This window comes from Lepus europaeus, chromosome 16 (assembly GCF_033115175.1).
Source record: "Lepus europaeus isolate LE1 chromosome 16, mLepTim1.pri, whole genome shotgun sequence".
NCBI lineage: Eukaryota > Metazoa > Chordata > Mammalia > Lagomorpha > Leporidae > Lepus > Lepus europaeus.
In genome coordinates, this window is record NC_084842.1 from 23,919,572 (window position 1) to 23,940,000 (window position 20,429).

Consider the following 20,429-nt stretch of genomic DNA (forward strand, 5'->3'; position numbering starts at 1 on the left):
AATTCCTGATCTAAACTGTGGGTGTGGTTATGGAAGGACACTGGTATTTAGGCCAAACAAATGTGCTCTTTAGACGCAGTGACCTTACCCAGTTGTTTTTCCAAAACCACAACAGAGAACAAGCTTGCTCAGTTAATCATGCCTCCGTGAAGTCTGACCACAGCCTAGAAGGGTGTCTTCAGAACACATTCAGCAGCAGGATGCGGCAGCCACATCCTGCCCTGAACACTAAACCCTCCTCATTTCCTCTCCATCCAGAGCTACCAGTCACCACCGAGCCCTGCTCCAGAGCTCACCGGCTATGCTGGTTCTCTGATTTTACATTTGAGAACTTTGTTGCAGGTCTAAAGCCTATGGGATATGAATCAAATATGAAGAAAGATTTGGAATAAGCCTTTACTACCCCAGCCAAATTTTATCCAGGTGCAAAGAGCCAGGTGGGAATAAGAGAAACTAAATCATGTATGTAAGTGAAAGAATAGAGTATTATTGATGGGTGGTCAAAGAAAATTTATGAAATTTTTGAGTTTTCGCTTTAATGTTGTCTTGACAATTTGCAGGAAAATAATATTTATGGCAGTGATGACTGATACAGTCAGATACATGAATAAGTTCAAATTATAATCAAGTTATTATTTACTTACCCCTCAGCAATGTCAGTTAAAGGTTAGACACTTGGATATCAGACAGGAACAATACTGCCTGCTCTATTCTGGATTTGAAACCACTGCAGTGAGTTTCAGAGTAAACTTGTACTTTCCAGAAACTGGTCAAAATAAGATTGGTTCTGGATTCTCCAGAATGTGGAATGCTGGTTCATGATCACTACGGGTTTCCAATTGGCTTACTTGGACCACTCAGCAGGAGCTCAAAAACTGTAACTCCATCTGGGTCTCCCACATGGGAGGCAGGAACCAAAGCAGTTGGGCCATCTCTTTTTCTTTCCCAAGCACATTAGCAAGGAGATGGATTGGAAGTGGAACAGCCAGGATTTGAACCAGTGCTCATGTGGGATGCCAGTGTTGCAGGCAATAGCTTAATCCACGATGCCACAAACCCTACCCTTACATGTTAATTTTAATATTTGTCCTGTTACAGATCATTCCCAAGAAAGTTCCCATTAATATTATGTGTCAAAATATGATTATACAGTTTATAAAGTTTATGTCATTTATTTGATAAAAAGACTGTATGTGGGATGTGATGATTGGGATATTTGAGCTTTACATATGCATCCTTATAACAATAAATTGATTATTATTTTTCTCACTTTCCTATTGAAAAAAAAAATGAAGTATAGATTGAGAGAAATCTCCAACACAGGACAGCTACTGACTAATAGAGTCAGGGCTTAACCCAAGTCTGGCTGATTCCCTAGTTCATGTGTGTTAAATTTCATTCCATTAATCCAATCAGTTGGGAAGGAATGTCCTTTCTTAGTCCTTAAAAACATATACTTTAATACTTTATGTCTTAGCAGATAATTCTGTGTTCACAGTAGGGCAATAAAGATGATACAATTGGATGTCTAATAAGATATTTTAATCTCTTATATTTTCCCATGAAGGACAATGATGACACTTGAAGAAATTTTTAAGAGATTCCCACAAAAAAAAAAAAAAAAAAAAAAAAAAAAAAAAAAAAAACAACTTTCTCCTCCAGCTGCTCAAAGGGCTGAAAGGATAGGAATTTTAGCATTGGGCAGGACATTCAGCCCATGAGGGACCTCACCTGTTTGGTCAGACAGCCCTACTACCTCCAGCTGCAGCAGCAGAGGGCCATGCTGTGTAAGCAGCTGAAGGTGCCTCCTGCCATCAACCAGTTCACCCAGGCCCTGGCCCTCTAGACAGCTGCTCCAGTCCACAAGCACAGACCAGAGATGACACAGAGGCTGCTGACCCCGAGCCGAGAGGAAAGCTGCTGGCAAAGGGGACGTCCCCACCAAAGGACCACCTGTCCTCTGGCAGATGTAAACACTGTCCCTGCCTTAGTGGAGAATAAGAAAGCTCAGCTGGTGGTTACTGCACATGATGTGGACCCCTTTGAGCTGGTTGTCTTCTTGCCCTCCCTCTGCTGGACGACGGGGGAGGGGGATCCCTTACTGCATAGTCAAGGCAAAGGCCCGGCTGTGGCACTGGGTCCACAGGAAGACTTGCACCACTGTCTCCTTCACTCACATGAGCTTGTAAGACAAAGGGACTCTGACTAAGCTGGTGGAAGCCATCGGGACCAACTACAATGACAGATATGATGAGATCCACTGCCACTGGAGAGGCCACATCTCGGGGCCCAATTCTGTGGCTTGCATTGCCAAGTGGGAAAAGGCCAAGACTAAAGAACTCTCCACGAAACTGGAATAAATGCGCTCTGTTTAGTTCCTTGTACATAATAAAGATTGTCCTCCAAAAAAAAAAAAAATCTACCATTTTCCACAACTATGCTCTTACCAATTAAGAAATAAGATGAAAGAATAAGGCAGATGGGAGCCAAATTATAGCTTTTATTATGGACAAAATTTAGGTTGAAAGACATGGCTTAAATTTGGAGGAAAGTGTGCCTTCTAAAATTGAATCCCCAGTGTTAAAAAAGTCTTATCCATTCAGACACAGACAGTCCCTGTACAATGTGAAGCTTGAAGGAACAAATATAAATGTAGGGCTTTCGTGGCAAAACTTAACTTGTATGAGAAAGTAAAGAGGAGGAATCTAGATCTCTTCTAACTGACCGGTCAAAGAAGCAAAGACCAAGGTGCTATAGCCATGATCCCCCTTCACTTGGGAAACTTCAGGAGAACAGAAAAGATATGTTCTTCTGGTCAGAACACTGTGCCAGGGAGTTTTTCCTATGCTTGGTAAAAATGTGTAAGGAAACATTTAAAGTTAAACTGTATTTGCTGAGTTTCAGAAAGGAACAAAAGGCCAGCAAAACAGCTACAATGTTCACAGGTTGACAGTCTGGTTCACCGAAGAGAGAAAAGGAAAAGATTCACATGGCAACTTGTTTAATATCAATGTTTCTAGTATTCGTGAATAAAGCAACTATCAAATCGAGGGATTGGGATGACTTGAAGTACTATCTTTCAGTATCAGAGAAGGGAGTAGCTGTTCATTTCAGCTCTACTGCAAGAAAACCTGGACTTGCTTTTTCTTTCCTCCACATCTCTTGGAAAACTTGCCTTAAATTAAGGTACTTCATAAAGAAAATCTCACAACAGAAACCAATTCCCTTTTACCATAAGAGTAAAACACACTGCAGAAATGGCAGCATTATCCACTTACCTTTTGGTTGTGTATAGCTTTAGGTATTACTTTGATTCCTGTTTAGTGTATTTGAAGGAATACTCCCAACACTTAGTAATTGTAAACCCACAGAGTACTTGTAGAGCAAGTAGTTGCTCATTTATATCAGTATGGCAAATTACTTTAACTATGAATTGGAGTTTCTAACAATTTCTTATTGTGAATGGTTTTCAGTTTATACTCGAACAGTGATGTGTGACATTGAGGCAGATTTCTGAATAATCCTCTCCCCTGTCGTCTTAATGAGTTCCTATATCAGATTCTCTGAATTTGAGTCAATATTGCTGGATTTCAAAAATCAGAAAAATTCAAGAGCTGAAGGGCAGTGTACCATTGCCACTGCAGATGATGAAACTTGTACCTAAAATGATTAAATGGCATGACAGAGGTCACAAAATAACTTTTCAGTAGATCTGGAGCTTCCCGAGAGGACTTTCCAGTATTAGTTGCCTTATCTTACAGTTTACTGCTATAGTACTAAATGCCTGTTTTGTCAGTTTTTTTTTTCTTTTTTTTTTTTTTTAATTCTGATGAGGGGCTGGTGTTTCTTGCAGCAGTTAAGTGGCCACTCAGGCTGCCTGCACCCCATATCAGAGTGCCTGGTTTGAGTTCCTGCTACTTCACTTCTGATCTAGCCTCCTGCTAATGGGTACTCTGGCAGATGGCTGCAATTGATGGCTCAAGTTTTTAGACACCTATCACTCATGAGGGAGACCCAGTTTGAGTTCTGGGATCATGGCTTTCACCTAGTCCAGTCCTGACTGTTGCAGGCCTTTGGGAATTGAATCCTTGAATGGAAGATTCCTCTCCATTTATCTCTGTTTCTCTCTGTTCTTCAGCCTTTCAAATAAAAGGAAAAAAAATAATTTTTTTAAAAACCTGGTGTGATTCTAAAGAAGTAAGGAAATGTTTTTACTTCTAGCATTGCAACTTTTCACAGAAAAAAAAAATCCACATGACATAAAAAATCTTACAAAGCATTTGGTTTACCTCAATTCAGCTCTATTTTTAGGACACAGTTCTAATCATGTGAAGCCTGTATAGAGACACTTTCCATTTACTAAATGTTCCAGGCTATGGGTTTGTTGGCCAGACTTGCTGTTCATCAGAGTTTGACTCTCATTACCCGCAGTTTGCAAGGCTGTATCCGCTGCGTCCCATGTTATAGTCACATGGTACACATTAGATTGGGAGACTCAGCTCAGATTACAGAGTAAGGTACAGTTATGTTTACTTAGTTTTCTTGGTAAAAAGTTAAGATGTCCCTTTCTGTTTATCACATTAGAAGACGTCTAAATGCATTTTCCAAATAAGAAGGCCTTGTGCTCCACTTGGCTGCCAGTAACTTCAAAGTCTGCGGAGACGGTCATGTCTGTTCTCGGAGGTTCTCGCAGTGTGATTGTGTAAAACAAATCTGCTTCTTCTCCGGACACACTTGGACGTCTCTGCCCTCTCTTTTGTTTGATTTAAAAACCTGTTCAGTTGCTCCAGCTCAGAAGAAAACATCGCTTTCCTAGCCAAGTTTTTTGCATTGACTAAGGTGAATTTATCTTTTAAAATTTGAAAACAAGTTTAGTCCCTCCCAGCAATGATTTCTACCAATATGATGTGACCATTTTACTTTTCCAAAGATAAACACGAATAACAGCATAGCTGTTCTGAGATATTTTGATGGGAAATAAACTGTAAAATGCAACCCAACATAGCATATGTCAACGCAGTGGGAAACTACCGGTTCCAAAAGATTTTCTGACCCACTGGTGTGAAGTGACTGGACTTGGAGCAAGCACAAAAGGAACCATCTGAGGATCGAAGGTGCCAGGAGAAGGGGGTATTTTGATAATCCTGCCCTTCTCAAGGGCATAGCAGTTTATATAAGCCCCCCAAGAAAGGAGGACAGATGTGTGCTGGAAATGGAGCTCCCTAGCCTTCCTCTCTTTCCTTTCGTGTGACAGCAGCAATCCTCTCTGAACACAAATAGAGAATCAATCAACAACTTCTGCCTCACTTCCAGGAGAAGCTGGAGGGATTATCTTTGCCTCATATTGACCCATCGCTGGTTATAAAAGCCACATAATTGACAAAAGATCACCTGTTTAAAATTCAATTATGGATTCAATGCTCCCTTCCTTCCATATAGACTTGTGTAGATTCAGCCTTGTAATTTGGAGCAGCAATCTAAACTATACTTTTTAAATCCTCCCTCCTCTATTTTTCTTTCCATAACCTTCAGCCAAAAAAGAAAAGAAAAGGTAGAATGGAATTTCTCAGAAATTGTTAAGGGGCCAAAAAGTGTGCTAGATGCATTAAGTTTATGTCAGATATAGGATCTAAAGGAAATAAGACATCCAGGAAAAGTTTAAAAATCAAATGCAGTCTAAAAGGATGCAGTCTTTGGATTGGTGCCTTAATGGCAGCAGGAATGACGTGGGGAGGATTACAAATCACTCATTCTGCAATTAGATCTCATTTCCCCTGATGGCAAAATAAAACCATGTCTCCACACAGCAGTAAAAGTCATCTTCCACTGATCAGTCAGGTTCTTTATTGCTGATAGATTTCCAGAATAAAGAAGTTTCAGTAGTAGCCCTAATGAAAAAAATGCCAAATGTGATGGATAGAGAGAATTTGAGCCTTGTTAAATAGGACTATTTTAGTTAAGGTCTTCAAGACCCTTGCCAAATTGAACTTGCAATAGAGTTTCAGCATATCCAGTATGGCTATTTTTACAGCAGACAAACTATTGGTTTCAAAGGTCCACCAACATGACCAAGTTCCCTGGATGGCTATAGGCAAAGTGGCCTCTGGGAGAGGACAGCAGATCTGGTCAGTGAACTTCATCTGTCCACAACAACTCATTTCATTCCATGGGTCCCAGTTTCCTTCTCTGTAAAACAGGAAGCCAGACTAGAGAGCTCCTCTGGGTGAAACCACGGTAGTGTCACAAAAAGGACAAATCAAATGTTCTAATCACATTGAATTTGACTTCTCTCATGAGAGCAATTCAGTCAAGGCAACCACAATAAAAACAGAGGGTGAGAATTCTCATCAGGATTTGTGCCCCTTCCCACAGCCAGCAGGCCTCCTTCTCTCCCTATGGTTGCAAACAGTACAAGACTCTGGGTAGACAGACATGTGGGCAGAGCAAAGGACCCTTATCGTCTGCTGAGACCCCTGATAGCACTGTCTGGAAAACAAGGAAGGCACAAGGAATTTTTTACTATAGTGAAAGTGAAATAGGCACAGGAATTTACCCAGATTTCTTCCATGCTCCTCTACTTCTTGTCATGGGTAAAACTGTGTTTCCATTTAGAAGCAGCCATATTATGTGACATTGAGATGCCAAAAGCTTCAGGTATTGGTTCATAGTTTGCTTATCTGGAAAAAAAATGGAGTAAATGCTGTCCACCCTAAGCTATGTGAGCTGCGGGGGTAGTGGGAATGGCAGCTCAATAGTTCTCATTAAGTCTATTCAAGAAAGCAGGGATTCTTGTCAGTTCTTTGCTGTATCCCCACTTCTAGAGCAAGTGCAAAAGTAGGGTTTGACAGTGCTTATTGAAGAATAAATTAATCTGTTGAAAATAATCACATTATTCACAATTTTATTAGCAATTGATTTCATAACAGAAAGGATTTGTGAAATTATTAAAACATTTAAAATGCTATATACTTTAATCCTTTGAAATGATTGAATGAGCAGCAAAAGAAATTAAAAAGAGAAGTTTAAACACATGATGGGTGAAATTAGCTCTTAAAATGATATTCACAGCCCACACTCCATAAGTATATTTTCTTCTATGAGAAAATGTGTTATAAATTTATAAAAATGACTTATAATTGAATACCTAGAGGCATCTGTAAGACTGCGTGCCTAGGATAAAGTCCCACCTCCACTTCCAGTCTAGATTCCTGCTAAGGTGCAGGAAGACAGCAGATAAAGTCTCAAGTACTTAGGTCTCTGCCAAATCTGCCAAGCCCCTACAATCCCCCCAGCTGGAGTTCCTGGCTCCTGGCTTCAACCTGGCCAAGCTTCAACTAATGCAGGTATTTGGGGACTGAACTAGTAGATGGACGATCTCAGTCTCTCTCTCTCTCTCTTTCTCTCTCTCTCTCTCTCTCTCTCTCTCTCTATATATATATATATATATGTGTGTGTGTGTGTATATCTGTCTCTATATATCTCTTCCTGCCTGTCAAATAAATAAATGTAATAAAATGTAAAAATACAATTAAGTGTAATAAAATGTAAAAATAAGATAAAAATCTACCCCAATTAGTGGTAATTTTTAAAATTTATCTTAGAAATATATAACGTATAAACCTGGTGCTTAGAAAACAAAAATTTGTATCATTGTAAAATAGAGTATTCTCCCAAATAAGACAGAGGGGAGGTTGTGAAAAATGTGCATTACCTTTTAATTTCATTGTGAAGCCCTCTCTTGAGTATTCAAATACAACATAAACCCAGAGGCAATGTAAAAGGGATTCTGAGTACTTTAGGTTAATGTGGACTTTATCTTTCAGTCTCTGGTAGGAAGTAAATAAGATACACAAGAGGCAATTCAGCAGTGACTGAAAACTTGCCTGAAGCTTTACTTCCTGACCATGGTTCACCACAAGTGACATCAATTAATGCAATTGATACACAGAATTTCTGAACAATACATAACATTCACCACTTAAGGGGATCAAGTATTTAAATGATGATCACATTTCCTTCCCAGAAACTTAACAAATGAAAAATTTCATTCCTTGGGCAGGCACTGTGCTGTACAAGTTAAGGCTCCTCTAGGGATGCCAGCAACACATGTATAAAGAAAATGTGAGAAAGCACAAAAAATATTAGTGCTGCTGCACATTTGTTATGATGCTGCTTGTGCTACTGGCATCCCATACCAGAGTCCAGTTCAAGTCTCAGTTACTCCACTTCCAATCCAGCCCCCTGCTGATGTGTTTGGGAAGGCAGCTCATGGAAGCTCAGATTGCCGAGTGAATTTGGGGAGTGGAAGGAAGATCTCTCTCTCTCTCTCTCTCTCTCTCTCCACTCTGCTATTCTCATCTTTCTCTCTCTTTCTGGCACACTATCCTTCAAATAAAATAAATAAATCTTTAAAAGAATTAATAAAAATTCATTCCACTTAACTCATATTTTTGAATTCCTTTTATGTGCACAATTTTGCTGGACATTAGAAGAGATACAAAAATGATAAAATTAGGGAAAATTCAGGAAATTAAAATATGTGGGAAAGTTAGCTCAGCATACAATACAATCAGCCAAGAAGAGGTGATAAGAACAAAATGTTGTAATAGGATAAAGACAGAACAGAGATTTTGCCTGTGGCATTTAAAAAGGGTTTTTGTAGAAGTTGATATTTATTTGCGACTTCAAGAATATATAGAGAATGTGGGGCCGGCGCTGTGCACAGTGGGTAAAGCCGCCACCTGCAGTGCTGGCATCCCATATAGGCGGTGGTTCAAGTCTCGACTGCTCCACTTCCAATCCAGCTCTCTGCTATGGCCTGGGAAAGCAGTGGAAGATGGCCCAAATAGCTGGTTCTCTGCACCCATGTGAGAGACCTGGAAGAAGCTCTTGGCTCCTAGCTTGGGATCAGCACAGCCCCAGCCATTGCAGCCAATTGGGGAGTTAACCAGCAGATGGAAAACTCTCTCTCTCTCTGCCTCAGCCTCTCTGTAACTTTGCCATTCAAATAAATAAAATAAATCTTTTTTTAAAAAAAGAATATATAGAGAAAGGATACTATAATTTAAACAGAGAACATGAGCAAATCAGACCCATAAATATGAATGATGCTTTGAATAACAGCAAGTTTTCTCACTTGACTATAGAGTGTGGATTACCTAGTAGGAGGTGTCATTATGTTAGGCAGAATAATGACTTTGCTAATACCCGGAATCAGAGAATGTGTCACATTGCCTGGCAAAGGGAAATTAAGGTTGTTAATCAACTGACCTAAATATAGAGAAATGATTTGAGTGGGACTAATATAATTAGAGGTATCTTTACAAGTGGAAGAGATATAGAAGGTCACGGTAGACCAATATGAGAAGGACTTGGCCACTACTGCTGGCTTTGAAGATGGAGGAAGGGGCCAAATATCAGGATATGCAGACAGCAGCTGCAAGGTAGAAACAGGAGGAAATGGATTATACCTCAAGCTTCCAGAATTGATTCTTGATGAACCCCTTGATTTCAGCCCATTGAGATTCTGCACTATAGGGCCTTCTGAAATACAGAACTGCTGGAAAATAAATCTATTTTTTAAGCCACTGAGTTTGTAGTAGTTCATAGTAATTCTCCTAGAAAACTCATACAGGGGCCTGTGCTATGGCATTGTGGGTAAAGCTGCCGCCTGCAGTGCTGGCATCCCATATGGGTGCCAGTTCAAGTCCTGGCTGCTCTGCTTCCGATCCAGCTCTCTGGTGTGGCCTGGGAGGGCAGTGGAGGATGGCATAAGTGCTTGGGCCCCTGCCCTTGTGTGGGAGACCTGGAGGAGGCTGCTGGCTCCTGGCTTCAGTTCAATACAGCTTTGGCCGCTGCAACCAATTGGGGATTGATCCACTGGATGGAAGACCTCTCTCTCTCTGCCTCTCCTTCTCCTTCTATGTAACTCTGACTTTCAAATAAATGATCTTAAAAGCAAAACAAAAAAGAAAAAAAAAAAGGAAAACTCACACAGAGGAGAAAGATTGATAGGGGCCAGATTAGAAGAGTGTGGGCACATCCCAATGGTATTTGGATTTTACTATAAGAATAAAGTGTCTTGAAAAGAGAATCACATGGTTGGTTCTCTGTTTTGGAAAGCTGAATTTGGAACCATTGTGGAGAGTGCACTGGGAAGACAGGAAGGCTGGAAAAAGGGAGACCCATGAACAGGCTGATGTACAAGACGCTGGGTCTAGAGATAGAAATAGACATAGGGCCAGCGCTGTGGCACAGTAGGCTAACACTTTGGTCCCAGCATAACACATGGGTGCTGGTTCCTGTCCCAGCTGCTCCTCTTCTGATCCAGCTCTCTGCTATGGCCTGGGAAAGTGCTGGAAGATGGCCCAAGTGTTTGCGCCCCTGCAATTGCCTGGGAGACTCACAAGAAGCTCCTGGCTCCTGGCCCTTAGCTTCAGATCAGCCCAGCTCTGGCCGTTGGGGCCACTGGGACGTGAACCAGCAGATGTAAGACCATTCTCTCTATCTCCCCTTCTCTTTGTCTGTAACTCTGTCTCTCAAAGAAATAAATAAAATTATTTTAAAAAAGAAAAATAAGACATAGACATATATTCTGATAACACAGAATGCTAAGTTGGTACCACAGATCTAGGGTGTCATGGATCCAGAGGTAGAAGATAAATCTTGGTACCAATTCATGAGTTGCCTTAGGTCTACTTCTCGAAGCTCACAGACTGAAAGCAATTTGCTTTCATTTTCTCTGAAACTAACCATTTATAGTTACTATCTTTTAGGTTTCATCATAAATAGTTTCCAGATAATGATTTTACTCTATTGTGATATTTTTAAAAATTTCTCCCCTAACAGAAAATCACATGGAATGGTAAGATTATTTTAACAAGGCATATAACTATGTCCCTGGGTACCAGAATTTAAAAAAACAAAACAAAACAAAACAAAACAAAAAAAACTGCAATGCAACAGAGAAGACTGGACTCTGAAACCTAGTGGTCCAGTTATTCTATTTCAAATTCAGAGGATATTTGGAGATCTCCCCAGTGTGGTGTCTTTCTTAGCCAAGGCCCAGCTGGATTTGCATCAATACAACTGTATATCCAGCTAGCTGAAAACACCCAGTTCCCTTAAAAGAACTGGGGAATAGGAAAATAGCCTATAATATGTTACTTCCATTCACTCACTCATTCAAAATAAATTAAATAAATAGTTTTGATGGACATTGCAGATAACAGATCCTTGCCTCGAAGTTGCCTAGTTCCTCTGTGAGGGCAATCAGAGACCGCATTATTACAAAGTGCTGTGATAGGGACATGAACAGAGTCCCATGAACACGGAAAGTCTGAAACTCTGACTGGCACACCACCAAAGGCTTCTTAGATAAGTTTTAAAGCTAGTATAGGAACTACCAAGACTAAAGGGAAGACAGAAAGTGCAACAGCGACAAAAGATGAAAGCCTGAACAACATGGCATTTGGAAAATATCAGTGTACTGAATGTCCCCTGGGCAATATGGGAATTTTCCTCCTTTCTTCCCATCCCCCTCATTCACACCAACTGATCAGCACAAAAATAACTTCGTACGCTGAGCTGTGACTCTCACCAGGACAGTAAGCTGAGGACACACATTTTTTGTCCTTCCTATTAAAAAAAAAAAAAAATTAAGCACAGTTTTAAAGAACCAGATGGAGTCAAATTTTAAAGATTAAAAATAAAAATAAAACTTGTGGTATGATGCCAGCAAGCCCAAGATCCTGACAAATTTCTGGATGTGTCCATGACTAGGATCAATAGAGTGCATGTTAGGAAGGAGAGGTGCTCACACTGGACTGCTTGAGTTAGGATCTGACTCTGTCACTTGTGTGGGATGCTAGACAAGCTACTTGCCTCTCTAGGCCACAGTTTCCCTGTCATATGATGCAAATAAGAGTAGGGCTCATTCTCTAGAGTTCTTATGAAGATTAAATAAAATAACCCATCTAAATTGCTGCTGCATTGTAAGCACGCAATTAGCATTTTGTATTTTGATTTCTACATTAGTAGTTAAGTCAGAACAAAGAGAGCTACAGCTCAGAAGGGCACAAGGGGGGTGGTTTCACAGGGGAGCCCTTAAGTGTTTTCACAGAGAACCAGAGAGTTTAAAGAAGATAGACTTGACAAAATCTGTCTGTGGTCAGCTGTACACAATAATCTCCCTACTCGTTTCAGCTGCACCCATATGGTAGTGGCTAAGCCCACCAAATAAACCAGGCTCTCTGGGAGTTGGGACCTCCACAGTGGGAGTCAGCACTGTGGAATAAGACCACATACTTTCACACGGAGCTGTAGCCTGAGTGCGCCCTTAAGGGAGAGCTTGTTGGGTCACAGGCCCTGAGAACAGGCACAGACATATTGGTTGTCCCTTTCCTCTAGGGAAGAGGCAAAAAGAGCAGAAGAGAGCAAACTGTTAATCTGACTGTCCTTACAGATTTGAAAGCACAACCGAAACGGAGCAGACATTTAGAGAACAGTAGTAATGTAGAAGGGTGAGGGGGTGAAGGACAGAAGAATTCACACTGCAGGAAATGCAGCTGGCTCTGAGGAAAAAGAAAGGAATAATGAAGTAACGCAATTTGTAACCTCAAAGTGATTCAAGCCGAAGAAGAAAAGGTCAATTCTGATGGAGCATCAGAACATAATAAGCTTCTATGGGAAAAAATAAGAAAAAGTTTTTATCAATTAAAAAAGCATTCTTACAAAGGTATAGGAAATCAAAATAAAGAAAATTCTTTGCCAAATAAAGAAGACATGAAGGAAAATGTGCAGTTTAGAGTATCAGTCCAATGTTTATCTAACAGGAATTGAAGAGAGGAACAAAAAGGAAGGGAAAAGTAATGAAACTCATAATTGTAAAGTGATATGCATCTTCAGACAAAAAGGGCTCAGCAATCACTGAATGAGATGAAAGTTCAATTCAATGTGGAGATAAAGAGTGTGAGATTAATTTTACAGAACAGAGTATAAATGTCATTATTCTTCAAAATTTCAATACAAGCAGAAGTTGGAAAATGATGAGGAATTGAAGTGAAGGGAGTCACAGTGGCCCAGAATTATTCTCCTAATACAACAGGAAGATGATATATTATTTTTAAATTCCAATGGCAAAAAATAAGGGGTTAAGTATATGCTAAATGATTTTTATGGTATATGTTTTGCTGTTATGATTCCTGTGAATCTAAATAAACTGGTATATTAATTATGCCTAATATGGCCATGCTTTGGTATCACTAATTCCATTTTCACATTTTTCTTGTGACACAAGCTGTAACTGAACCAAGTGGCTGACTGATAGCAAGGAGGCCTGTTACTACACACTGATTGACTGAGAGCAACATTGACAATTGTGTGCTGATATGCAAATGAGATAGTTTAGGTCTGAGACTTTGCCTTCCATGGTTGAGAGTCCACTCCCCAAATGACCACAACTACCACAACTACCACAATGGCTGGAGCTGGGCTGATCCGAAGCCTGGAGCCAGGAGCTTCTTCCAGGTCTCCCTCATGGGTGCAGGGGCCCAAGCACTTGGGCCATCTTCCACTGCTTTCTCAGGCCACCAGCAGCGAGCTGGGTTGAAAGAGAAAGAGCCAAGACACAAACTTGTGCCCGTATGGGATGCCAGCACCACAGGTGGAAGCTTAAACTACTGTGGCACAGCACTAGTCCCTTGACTAGTCATTTTATGAAAGGGTAAAAGGACTTGCTCATCTTGGAAAAACTACAATTTTTGAAATTGAAATTGTCACCAGGTATTGGGGAAAACAGGTCATCTGGCTAGTCCAGCATGATGACGACACTATAAATACAACTAATAAGCTTAAATTTTAAAGATGTTCTGGGGCTGGTACCGCGGCATATCAGATAAAGCTGCCACCTGAAATACCATAGGTAGGTAGGTAGGTAGGTAGGTAGATAGATATAGATAGATAGAGAGATTAGATAGATGTAGTCAAAAATATGGATAGAGAAAGACAGAGATAAATATCCTGTTTGTTCTTTTTTTCAGACCAGAGTGAAGACTGGAGGAGATAAAAAGTATTCTTGATAATTTTAAATCAGATCGCACCACATCTGAAGCTGTCACCCTTGAATGTACCAGTAAGAGAGCCCATAAATTTCCTTTCAGGAAAAGTAATGTTAGTTTGATTTTCATTACATACAATGGAGGGGTTTTGGATTGATGCATAAGTATAATTCAAGCCAAAAAAATCATTAACAGTATTTTATTCCTTCATAAAAATTCTTAAAAGGACTAAAAGTGCAAAAGTCAGTAAAGCATCCTTAAGGGCAAGCCTAACATTCATATATACATACAAGAATAACATTCATACGTAATTATAACATTCATGAACCCATACACCCATGTAAGGATCACATTCATATACACATGCACCTAGGTGAACACAACTGCTACATTGGAAGGTTCCAACCAAGTAGAAGGTACCCCTAGGCTCGAATGCATCAGAATCGTTTCAATTCATTGCTTTTCAGAAGGAAGGTTTTATTTCCCCAGTTGATAAGAGAGCACACTTGGAGCAAAATCTGTTGATATTTCCCTTGCTGAGTTTTAAATAGCCCGAGTGTGTGTGATATATCTTTTGTAGTGAGTACTTTGGAGAAAAAGCATTGCTTCTAAATCTCATGCATGCTCCAAATGTAATGTGAAATAAATTCTTCCATGAATGAGCTCCTGCCATGTCTCAAAACTGAATTGTAATATGCAAGGTTTCTCTGAGACAGGCCATTTTTTTCTGGTCTTAACAGCAGCAAAGCTAAGAGGATTGATAAATTTTAAATCTCTCTAGTAGATTTCATTTAAAGCAGCAAGTTTATATCTTCATGCAATATTAGTAGCAAAAACGTGAGTAACTCAATCTGAAGTTGCTCCAGAGCTCAGTTCAGTTGAATTAACATGGTACATTTTACTCAACATTAAAACATTGTAAATAGGGAAACTAATAATGATACCAACAATCTTGAACCCTCAAGAGTTGATGCTAAGTCGCTGAAACAGACTCAATGCCAGAGTGATGTCTGATATTTTTCAACTTGTTTTCAGTAAGCCTCCAAAACTATCTGGGTTGTAATTAGAAGTTACTTATCAACCAAATCTGTTTGGCATCTAACTATTATAGGAAGTAAAAACCCAAAGTTTCCTTTATGATTCTCTCACCCCTCAAAATGGATGATTTTTTTGTAACTCTGAAAGAACACCTTGCCTTCCCCACAGATTCTTCTCAAACTCAATAGGTTAAAAAAATTAAGGTTTATTTTATTTATTTGAAAAGCAGAGTTACAGAGACAGGTAGAGATCTTCCATCTGCTAGTTCACTCCCCAAATGGCCACAACGACCGTGGCTAGACCAGGTCAGAGCCAGGAGCCGAGAGCCTCCTCTGGGTCTCCCATGTGGGTACAGGAGCCTAAGCACTTGGTCCATCTTCTGCTGCCCTCCCAGGCACAACAGCAGGGAGCTGGATCAGAAGTGGAGTAGCTGGGACTCGAACCAGCGCACATGTGGGATGCCGGTGCTGCAAGCCAGGGCTTTAACTTGCAGTGCCGCTGTGCCACAGTGCCAGCCCCTCAATAGGATAAAATTAAAACAGCAATATCAGCTCCCATTTGTTGCTCTCCTCCTAAATGCCAGGAGCTTCATCAGCTTTTCCTACATTATTGCCTTTAATTCACTGTAATCTCATATGTAGACCCTTAGTATCGCTATTGTAAAGACAAAGAGGTTACAGGGTTACAGGTCAGTGATACAAGGAAATAAACTAAAATCACAGCCTCTAAGTGCCTGCTCTTTCTGTTGGGTCAGTCTTCCTGGAAACTGCCTCCAAGGATTAATATTGAAACTGTGAAGTTGTACATTGTAATAAATGGTTCTAGAAGCTCTGGCTTGCTTTCCTCTTCTTCTTCCACACCTCAGATCACCCCACAAAATACTACAGCTTACTTTGTTACCAGAGGAGAGGTCTTCCCAGAGGTCCATCACCTGAAAGCAACGAAAAATAAGAAAGCGTTCCCTATTCCATACCACCCTTACTCCACAGAGGCCACCTGTTCACTTTTAACAGGCTTTCTTGGCTCAGCAGGATAGTAACCAGAGAGCTAAAAGGGACAACCAAATTGACATAAAACTTGCAAACGTTGGCTGTGAATGACATACCATAGACCAGCTGCTATGCATGCTGCATGCTCAGTATGAATTGGGATATGCAAAATACATACATGAGCATACAATTGTCTTTCAGGGAAAAAAATCATTTGCAAATGCAAGTGCAAAGGGAGCCCACAGAAAATGCGCAGGTAAAGCTTTAGGACATTCACCTTGTATCTCTTCAATTGCAAGAACCTTAAGGTTCCTTCTAATGTGTGCATGAATATTTCATGTGTGTGTTTTTGAAGGAAGTAGTGTATTTCCTTTCTTAAAATTCTTGGTAAAGGGCAGATTACAGCAGGAATTTTTTCTCAAATACATAAGCTTTCTTGAAATATTAAACCTTATTCTTAATACCCAGTGTGTTAAGAATGAAGTAGTTCAGTGTCATTTCTTCTTGCTTTTTTCCCTTTAAAATAACTTCAATGGCTCCTGAAAAGCATTTATTTTAATCATTGGATTTTATAGGTTTTTCTATTTTCATTTCCAAGTTCCTACCAGCTATATGCCATTGAAACTGCTTTGTTTTATTTTTATGTATTTTAATGTTAAATTTCACTATATTGAGCCATGAATCTCTTTTTAATTGTAGCAAAAAATATACAAAACATAAAGTTCACAATTTTTGAGTGTACAACTCAGTAGTATTAAGTATATTCACACTGTACCTAATCACCACCATCCAGACGTAAAACTTTCATCTTCCCAAAACAAAACTCTGTACTTGTTACACAGTAACTCCAATTCCTCTCTCCCCATAGCCTCTGGCAGCCACCATTTCATCTTCTGTCTCTATGAAATTAACTTCTCTAGGTACCTTGTGTGTGTGTGTGTGTGTATGTGTAACTAGATTCACATAGCATTTGTTTTTGTGACCGGCTTATTTCACTTAGCATAATGTCCCAAATCTTCACCTATGTTGGAACATGTGTCAGGCTTTCCTTCCTTCTTCAGGCTGAGTCATATTACTTTATATGTACATATCATGTTTTGTTTATCCATTAATTCGTGAATGGACTCTTGGGTTGTTTTCAGTTTTTGGCTATTGTGAATAATGCTGCTTTGTACCTAAGTATACAACTATATCTTCAAGAACTTGCTTTTAATTCTTTTGGGTACATAACAGAAAGCAGATCATATAAGAAATTCTATTTTTAATTTTGTGACAAACTGCCACACTGTTTTACAAAGCAGCTGCATTGCTTTATATCCTAACAATAAACAAGTGTTCAAATTTCTCCATGTTATTTTCTGATTTTGTGTTGTTGGTTATTTTTAATACTAGCCATGCTAGTATTGGGCATGTGATGATATGTACTCAGTGACATTTTCATCTCCTCAGTGATAAGTGATAGTGAGCATCTCTTAATGTGATTAATGACCACAGTATATCTACTTTAAAGAAATGTCTATTCAAGTCCTTTGTTCAGTTTCAATTGGTTTGTTCAATTGTAGCAATTTTATATATTCTAGACATTAATCCCTTATCAGATATATGATTTACAAATATCTTCTCCCATTCTGTGAGTTGTTTTTATAATTTTATAGTGTTCTTGGATGCATAATTTTTTTTTAATTTTAATGTGTCCAATTATCTATTTTGTGTTGTTGCCTATGCCTTTGTTGTGGTGTATCAGACATTATTGCCAAACTCAATACCATGCATTTTTTCCTCTTTCATTCTTGCATTTAGGTCTTTGATTAATTTTGGGTTAATTTTTGTATATGATGCAACATAAGAGTCTAACTTGATTCTTTTGTGTATATACAAATATGTAGTTGATTTTCATTATTCATAGGGGTATTCTATATGCCGTTGTAACATTAAACTAGTGAATGCAGAACAATTGCTCTTGGAGTAATGCAGTATTAGTTACCTGCAAGACTGTGGTCACATTTTTGCCAATGGATCAGTGCATAACCTTGTTTTATGGATATTTCTGTTTAAAGGCATCCTGTTTAATGTGCATCATTTATTCATTAAAACTGAAATAGCAGTCAATAGCACTATAACTTATGTTTAAATGAAGCCAATCTAACATATGTGTTTTCTCCATCAGGTAAATTCTAACCTTCTTGCCCCTAGAAACCCATGACAACATTTCAGTACTATGCTTGGGCACCATTGTTAGCAGCAAAATCACCAATTAAAAAAAAATGAGGAAGGACCACAAAATGTGGAAAATGCAGTTCTAAGTAGATGATGAAAAAGACACTTATTGACAGAAGAGCAAAAACAAGAAGCAGAGCATTGCCTTGCTTGGCTACAGTTAGAAACATGTGCATCGGTGAACTCCAATTGATATTTCTCTGTATGTGTTCAAAACTGACCACAAAAGCATCACAAGTATTGACTTGGGGATTAAAAATACAGTTTAGTGAATAGGCAAATTTGCAAAAATTGCATCCATGAATGAGGATCAGCTATACAAACATATGTATGTGTAATGTTCAAGTCTTATATACACATATATATGTTTGTATATATATTCTGCTGCACTCCATGGACACTTGTCTCTCTATCTTCCATTAACCTCAGAAGAATTTATTGTGCAGAAGCTGTAGAGAACAAAGTTATACATCGTTAGTCTCCGTTCCCCTGTAGGAGGTTTCAGTATCATTCATTTGCAATTGCTCTACAAAGTTAACTTACTTTCTATTACTTTTAGATACAATCTAAGGAAGCATTGAGGGAAAAATATTTATATAACTGAAGTTATATTTTTCATGATTATTTGGTCCAAATAGTAGGAATTTTTCAACAGCAGGTTGGGTTGACTTGGGTCTCTAGACCACCATAAATACCTACCCAGTGTGGAGATAGATGCACCTCACTGGCCAATGCCATGTGCTTAAACGTTCACAGCATCTGATTCTGATCCTCTGGCTGATAGCCATGAAGCTTACCCTAGAACAAGATTGTTTGAACAAGTACTAAGAGCTCTGCTTAGCTTGGCCATTAGGCATGTCACTGGAAATTAACAACACTGCACTATTGCTGGGCCCATTTCTTTTGAAGTGCGGTAACTTGAGAATGCACGCAGTGAGGCCCATATATTCTAAAATACGTGTAAGAGCCAGGTCTCCAAGATTCAGGCAGAGGGCAGACACTGACATGTTGTGAATCTAAGTTAAGGGTAATCTTGTGGAAGCTGCCAGGCTCTTTGTGCTGAATTTCTCCCTTGGAGACCTCCCCCATGGCTTTCCAAGCAAATGAGCTAATTTTTGTTAAAACTGAAATAGAGTTTTATGCTAGCATTCACAACGAAAGTTGTATATGTCTAAGTACCTGTGTGCACACACATTTATATAAAAAAGGTAATTATTTTAATACCATTTTGCATTTGTCATTCTTGTATGTCTATATCTCAGAACCATCTCACTGCTTGTTTTGCGATCCATCATTCATTTAATAGAAATATAGTAAACCTTGAGAGGATGTTTTTGAGTTGAATCGCCTACCCAAAAAGTCTTAAACCCTGACCTCTCTGTGAATGTGACTAATTTGCAAATAAGGTCTTTGCACACTTAATCAAGTCAAGATGAGGTCATACTAATCTAAAATAGATGGAGTCATATGTAGAGACACAAATAAGAACATACAGACGTAAATACGAACATACAGAGAAGAGCACATGAAGATACAGGCAGAGATGGAGTGCCACGTCTCTAGGCCAAGGAAACACCATGGATTGTTAGCATCCAACAGGGAGAAGGGTAATCATTTTGACACAGTGGGTCAAGCCACTACTTAGAATACCTATATCCCATATCAGATTTCCTGTTGTAGCCCCAGCTATGCTGCTTCTGGTCCAGCTTCCTGCTAATGCATCTGGGACAGCAGCCAATGGCCCAAGTACTGAGCCCCTGCAACCGCGTGGAACACCTGGATGGAGTTCCTGGCTCCTGGATTTGGTAGGCATTTGGAAAGTGAACCAACGCACAGAAGATTTCTCTCTCTCTCTCTTTCTCTCTCTTTCTCTCCCCCTCTGACTCTCCCCCTGTGTCTGTCACCTTGCCTTTCAAATAAATTTAAAAATCTTAACAACAACAACAAAAAAAGCTAGGAGAGGCAAAGAAGGATCCTGGCTCAGAACCTTCAGAGAGAGCATGGCCCCACCTATACCTTGACTTGTGATTCCAAGCCTTCAAGAGGACATGAGAGAAAATATTTCTAATGCTTTTAGTCACATAGTTTGTGGTAATTTCTGACAGCAGTCCTAGGAAATGACTATAGA

General features: G+C 39.5%; 1 pseudogene; it reads left to right on the forward strand.

The window, feature by feature from the left end:
* The first annotated feature begins 582 nt into the window (after positions 1-582).
* LOC133775046 (large ribosomal subunit protein eL8-like) lies at positions 583-2,360 on the forward strand (annotated as a pseudogene).
* The last annotated feature ends 18,069 nt before the right edge of the window (positions 2,361-20,429 follow it).